We start from the raw sequence: 7,309 nt of genomic DNA, 5'->3' as shown, positions 1-7,309 counted from the left end.
GCCGGGGGAACCGCACCACGCCTCTCGGGCGTTTCTACACCGATTTTCGCGGGGTTTTCGACTGCATAGACGGGGCCACCTGCTGCAGGGCCCGAGGGAGGGCCTTACTGAGCTGGGTCCGACGCAGGGCCCGGTTCCTGGAGCCCGCTGGGGGGGGGGGGGGGTTCTCTAAGGCTCACGGCGGGCTGCTGAGGGGCCGGATCGGATGCAGACAGGCGCTCCTCTGCCCAGGTCTTTGCTCCCCTGCCCCACTAGGAATGGAAGACACACTGCCAACAGCTTCTGGAGGGTGATGGGCCCTGCTGCAGACCAGGTCCGACCCAGGTTTCAGCTATCCCACCCCGCAGGGACTTAAAGACACACTGCCATCAGCTTCTGGAGGCTGCTGAGCTCTACTATAGAGCAGGTCCGACCCAGGTTTCAGCTCCTGCAGCCCACTAGGACTTAAACACACACTGCCATCAGCGTCTGGATGGTGATGGGCCCTGCTGCAGACCAGGTCCGACCCAGGTTTCAGCTATCCCACCCCGCAGGGACTTAAAGACACACTGCCATCAGCTTCTGGAGGCTGCTGAGCTCTACTATAGAGCAGGTCCGACCCAGGTTTCAGCTCCTGCAGCCCACTAGGACTTAAACACACACTGCCATCAGCGTCTGGATGGTGATGGGCCCTGCTGCAGACCAGGTCCGACCCAGGTATCAGCTCCTGCACCCCGCAGGGAATTGAAGACACACTGCCATCAGCTTCTGGAGGCTGCTGAGCTCTGCTATAGACCAGGTCCGACCCAGGTTTCAGCTCCTGCACCCCGCAGGGAACTAAACACACACTGCCATCTGCAACTGGAGGCTGCTGAGCCCTGCTGCAGACCAGGTCCGACCCAGGTTATGGCTCTCCCACCCCCCTGGGACTTAAACACACACAGCCATCAGCTTCTGGATGGTGATGGGCCCTGCTGCAGACCAGGTCCGACCCAGGTTTCAGCTCCTCAACCCCGCAGGGACTTAAACCCACACCGCCATCAGCTTCTGGAGGGTGATGGGCCCTGCTGCGGGCCAGGTCCGACCCAGGTTTCAGCTCTCCCACCCCGCAGGGACTTAAACACACACAGCCATCAGCTTCTGGGGGCTGCTGAGCCCTGCTGCAGACCAGGTCCGACCCAGGTTTCAGCTCTCCCACCCCGCAGGGTCTTTAACACACACACTGCCATCAGCTGCTGGAGGCTGCTGAGCTCCGCTATAGACCAGGTCCGACCCAGGTTTCTGCTCCTGCACCCCGCAGGGAATGAAAGACACACTGCCATCAGCTTCTGGAGGCTGCTGAGCCCTGCTGCAGACCAGGTCCGACCCAGGTATCGGCTCTCCAACCAGGCAGAGACTTAAACACACACACACACACACACACACTGCCATCAGCTTCTGGGGGCTGCTGAGCTCTGCTGTAGACCGGGTCCGACCCAGGTTTCTGCTCCTCCACCCCGCAGGGACTTAAACACACACTGCCACCAGCTTCTGGAGGGTGATGGGCCCTGCTTTAGACCAGGTCTGACCCGGGATATAGCTCTCCCACCCCGCAGGGACTTAAACACTCACTGCCATCAGCTGCTGGAGGCTGCCGAGCTCTGCTGCAGACCAGGTCCCACCCAGGTTTCTGCTCCTGCACCCCGCAGGGACTTAAACACACACTGCCACCAGCTTCTGGAGGGTGATGGGCCCTGCTGTGGACCAGGTCCGACCCGGATATCAGCTCTCCCACCAGGCAGGGACTTAAACACACACTGCAATCAGCTGCTGGAGGCTGCTGAGCTCTACTATAGACCAGGTCCGACCCAGGTTTCAGCTCTCCCACCAGGCAGTGACTTAAAGACACACTGCCATCAGCTGCTGGAGGCTGCTGAGCTCTTCTATAGACCAGGTCCGACCCAGGTTTCAGCTCTCACACCAGGCAGGGACTTAAACACACACTGCCATCAGCTGCTGGAGGCTGCTGAGCTCTGCTATAGACCAGGTCCGACCCAGGTTTCAGCTCTCCCACCAGGCAGGGACTTAAAGACACACTGCCATCAGCTGCTGGAGGCTGCCGAGCCCTGCTGCAGACCATGTCCGACCCAGGTTTCAGCTCTCCCACCAGGCAGGGACTTAGAGGCACGCTGCCATCAGCTTCTGGAGGCTGCTGAGCTCTGCCATAGACCAGGTCCGACCGAGGTTTCAGCTCTCCCACCCCGCAGGGACTTAAACACACACTGCCATCAGCTGCTGGAGGCTGCTGAGCTCTGCTATAGACCAGGTCCGACCCGGGATATAGCTCTCCCACCCCGCAGGGACTTAAACACACACTGCCATCAGCTGCTGGAGGCTGCTGAGCTCTTCTATAGACCAGGTCCGACCCAGGTTTCAGCTCTCCCACCCCGCAGGGACTTGAACACACACTGCCATCAGCTTCTGGAGGCTGCTGAGCTCTGCTATAGACCAGGTCCGACCCAGGTTTCTGCTCCTCCACCCCGCAGGGAATTAAAGACACACTGCCATCAGCTTCTGGATGGTGATGGGCCCTGCTGCAGACCAAGTCCGACCCGGGTTACAGCTCTCCCACCAGGCAGGGAATTAAACACACACTGCCATCAGCTGCTGGAGGCTGCTGAGCTCCGCTATAGACCAGGTCCGACCCGGGTTCCTGCTCCTGCACCCCGCAGGGACCAAAACACACACACTGCCATCAGCTTCTGGAGGCTGCTGAGCTCTTCTATAGACCAGGTCCGACCCAGGTTTCAGCTCTCCCACCAGGCAGGGACTTAAACACACACTGCCATCACCTTCTGCTGGCTGCTGAGCTCTGCTGCAGACCAGGTCCGACCCAGGTTTCAGCTCCTGCACCCCGCAGGGAACTAAACACACACTGCCGTCACCTTCTGCTGGCTGCTGAGCCCTGCTGCAGACCAGGTCCGACCCAGGTTTCAGCTCCTGCACCCCGCAGTGGATTAAAGACACACTGCCATCAGGTTCTGGAGGCTGCTGAGCTCTGCTGCAGACCAGGTCCGACCCAGGTTATGGCTCTCCCACCCCGCAGGGACTTAAACACACACCGCCGTCAGCTTCTGGATGGTGATGGGCCCTGCTGCAGACCAGGTCCGACCCACGTTTCAGCTCTCCCACCCCGCAGGGGATGAAACACACACTGCCATCAGCTTCTGGAGGCTGCTGAGCTCTGCTAAAGACCAGGTCCGACCCAGCTTTCAGCTCTCCCACCAGGCAGGGAGTTAAAGACACACTGTCATCGGCTTCTGGAGGGTGCTGAGCCCTGCTGCACACCAAGTCTGACCCAGGTTTCAGCTCATCCACCCCGCAGGGACCTAAACACACACTGCCATCAGCTTCTGAGTGGTAATGGGCCCTGCTGCAGACCAGGTCCGACCCAGGTTTCAGCTCCTCCACCCCGCCATCACCAGCTGGAGGCTGGCTGCTGCTCCTGCACCCTGCCATCAGCTGCTGGAGGCTTCTGTTCCTCCACCCCGCCATCAGCAGCTGGAGGCTGGCTGCTGGAGGCTGGCTGCTGCTCCTCCACCCCGCCATCACCAGCTGGAGGCTGGTTGCAGCTCCTGCACCCCGCCATCAGCTGCTGGAGGCTGCCTGCAGCCCCTGCACCCCGCCATCAGCTGCTGGAGGCTGGCTGCAGCTCCTGCACACCGCCATCAGCTGCTGGAGGCTGCCTGCAGCTCCTGCACCCCGCCATCAGCTGCTGGAGGCTGGCTGCTGCTCCTGCACCCCGCCAGCAGCTGCTGGAGGCTGGCTGCTGCTCCTCCACCCAACCATCAGCTGCTGGACGCTGGCTGCTGCTCCTGCACCCCGCCATCAGCTGCTGGAGGCTGGCTGCTGCTCCTCCACCACCCAACCATCAGCTGCTGGACGCTGGCTGCAGCTCCTCCACCCCGCCATCAGCTGCTGGTGGCTGGCTGCAGCTCCTTCACCCCGCCATCAGCTGCTGGTGGCTGGCTGCAGCTCCTTCACCCCGCCATCACCAGCTGGAGGCTGGCTGCTGCTCCTGCACCCCGCCATCAGCTGCTGGAGGCTGCCTGCAGCTCCTGCGCCCCGCCATCAGCTGCTGGAGGCTGGCTGCTGCTCCTGCACCCTGCCATCAGCTGTTCGAGGCTGGCTGCAGCTCCTCCACCCCACCATCACCAGCTGGAGGCTGGTTGCAGCTCCTGCACCCCGTCATCAGCAGCTGGAGGCTGCCTGCTGCTCCTGCACCCCGCCATCAGCTGCTGGAGGCTGCCTGCAGCTCCTGCACCCCGCCATCATTTGCTGGAGGCTGGCTGCAGCTCCTGCAACCCGCCATCAGCTGCTGGAGGCTGGCTGCTGCTCCTCCACCCCACCATGACCTGCTGGAGGCTGGCTGCAGCTCCTTCACACCGCCATCAGCTGATGGATGCTGGCTGAACGCTGGAGGCTGGCTGCTGCTCCCACACACCGCCATCAGCTCCTGGAGGCTGGCTGGCTGCTGGAGGCTGTCTGCTGCTGCTCCTCCACCCCGCCATCACCAGCTGGAGGCTGGCTGCTGGAGGCTGGCTGCAGCTCCTGCACCCCACCATCAGCTGCTGGAGGCTGGCTTCTGCTCCTCCACCCCGCCATCAGCTGCTGGGGGCTGGCTGCTGGAGGCTGGCTGCAGCTCCTCCACCCCGCCATCACCAGCTGGAGGCTGGTTGCAGCTCCTGCACCCCGCCATCAGCTGCTGGAGGCTGCCTGCTGCTCCTGCACCCCGCCATCAGCTGCTGGAGGCTGCCTGCACCTCCTGCACCCCGCCATCAGCTGCTGGAGGCTGGCTTCTGCTCCTCCACCCCGCCATCAGCTGATGGAGGCTGCCTGCTTCTCCACCCCGCCATCACTAGCTGGAGGCTGGCTGCTGGAGGCTGGCTGCAGCTCCTCCACCCCGCCATCAGCTGCTGGAGGCTGCCTGCAGCTCCTGCACCCCGCCATCACCAGCTGGAGGCTGGCTTCTGCTCCTCCACCCCGCCATCAGCTGATGGAGGCTGCCTGCTTCTCCACCCCGCCATCACTAGCTGGAGGCTGGCTGCTGGAGGCTGGCTGCAGCTCCTCCACCCCGCCATCAGCTGCTGGAGGCTGGCTGCTGCTCCTGCACCCCGCCATCAGCTGCTGGAGGCTGGCTGCTGCTCCTCCACCCAACCATCAGCTGCTGGACGCTGGCTGCAGCTCCTCCACCCCACCATCAGCTGCTGGACGCTGGCTGCAGCTCCTCCACCCCGCCATCAGCTGCTGGAGGCTGCCTGCAGCTCCTGCACCCCGCCATCAGCTGCTGGAGGCTGCCTGCAGCTCCTGCACCCCGCCATCACCAGCTGGAGGCTGGCTTCTGCTCCTCCACCCCGCCATCAGCTGATGGAGGCTGCCTGCTTCTCCACCCCGCCATCACTAGCTGGAGGCTGGCTGCTGGAGGCTGGCTGCTGCTCCTCCACCCAACCATCAGCTGCTGGACGCTGGCTGCAGCTCCTCCACCCCACCATCAGCTGCTGGACGCTGGCTGCAGCTCCTGCACCCCGCCATCAGCTGCTGGAGGCTGGCTTCTGCTCCTCCACCCCGCCATCAGCTGCTGGAGGCTGCCTGCTGCTCCTGCACCCCGCCATCAGCTGCTGGAGGCTGGCTGCTGCTCCTGCACCCCGCCATCAGCTGCTGGAGGCTGGCTGCTGGAGGCTGGCTGCAGCTCCTCCACCCCACCATCAGCTGCTGGACGCTGGCTGCAGCTCCTCCACCCCACCATCAGCTGCTGGACGCTGGCTGCAGCTCCTGCACCCCGCCATCAGCTGCTGGAGGCTGGCTTCTGCTCCTCCACCCCGCCATCAGCTGACGGAGGCTGCCTGCTTCTCCACCCCGCCATCACTAGCTGGAGGCTGGCTGCTGGAGGCTGGCTGCAGCTCCTCCACCCCACCATCAGCTGCTGGACGCTGGCTGCAGCTCCTGCACCCCGCCATCAGCTGCTGGAGGCTGGCTTCTGCTCCTCCACCCCGCCATCAGCTGACGGAGGCTGCCTGCTTCTCCACCCCGCCATCACTAGCTGGAGGCTGGCTGCTGGAGGCTGGCTGCAGCTCCTCCACCCCGCCATCAGCTGCTGGAGGCTGGCTGCTGCTCCTGCACCCCGCCATCAGCTGCTGGACGCTGGCTGCAGCTCCTCCACCCCGCCATCACCAGCTGGAGGCTGCCTGCTGCTCTTCCACCCCGCCATCAGCTGATGGACGCTGGCTGCAGCTCCTCCACCCCGCCATCAGCTGCTGGAGGCTGGCTGGCCGCTGGAGGCTGGCTGCTGCTCCCACACACCGCCATCAGCTGCTGGAGGCTGGCTGGCTGCTGGAGGCTGGCTGCTGCTGCTCCTCCTCCCCGCCATCACCAGCTGGAGGCTGGCTGCTGCTCCTACACCCCGCCATCAGCTGATGGAGGCTGCCTGCTCCTCCGCCCCGCCATCACCAGCTGGAGGCTGGCTGCTGGAGGCTGGCTGCAGCTCCTTCACCCCGCCATCACCAGCTGGAGGCTGGCTTCTGCTCCTGCACCCCGCCATCAGCTGCTGGAGGCTGGCTTCTGCTCCTCCACCCCGCCACCAGCTGCTGGAGGCTGGCTGCTGCTCCTGCACCCCGCCAGCAGCTGCTGGAGGCTGGCTGCTGCTCCTCCACCACCCAACCATCAGCTGCTGGACGCTGGCTGCAGCTCCTCCACCCCGCCATCAGCTGCTGGTGGCTGGCTGCTGCTCCTGCACCCCGCCATCAGCTGCTGGTGGCTGGCTGCAGCTCCTTCACCCCGCCATCACCAGCTGGAGGCTGGCTGCTGCTCCTGCACCCCGCCATCAGCTGCTGGAGGCTGGCTGCAGCTCCTCCACCCCACCATCAGCCGTTGGAGGCTGGCTGCTGCTCCTCCACCCTGACATCACCAGCTGGAGGCTTCTGTTCCTCCACCCCACCATCAGCAGCTGGAGGCTGGCTGCTTGAGGCTGGCTGCTGCTCCCCCACCCCGCCATCACCTGCTGGAGGCTTCTGCTCAGCCACACCGCCACCAGCTGCCTGTGGTGAACCGCTGACGACCAGCCCAGGCCCACGTCTCACCTCTCCCTGCCCGCCCTGGATGCACAACCACCCACCCAGGCTCAAGTTTCCCCCTGCCCGCTGCACGTCCAGCCGGCCTCTGCCCTGTCCCCTCTCTCACCAGCATCACATCCAGGCTCATCAGGCATCCCCATGCCCGCAGCCTTCTCCCACCCACACTCAACACCACCGAACCCAGGATCAGGCTCCACCATCCCCGAAGACTTCTCCCACCC

The sequence above is a fragment of the Nothobranchius furzeri genome, unplaced genomic scaffold, assembly GCF_043380555.1.
Source record: "Nothobranchius furzeri strain GRZ-AD unplaced genomic scaffold, NfurGRZ-RIMD1 Scf147, whole genome shotgun sequence".
Taxonomy (NCBI): domain Eukaryota; kingdom Metazoa; phylum Chordata; class Actinopteri; order Cyprinodontiformes; family Nothobranchiidae; genus Nothobranchius; species Nothobranchius furzeri.
The sequence above is the reverse complement of the archived record's forward strand: the minus strand, read 5'-3'. Positions refer to the sequence as shown.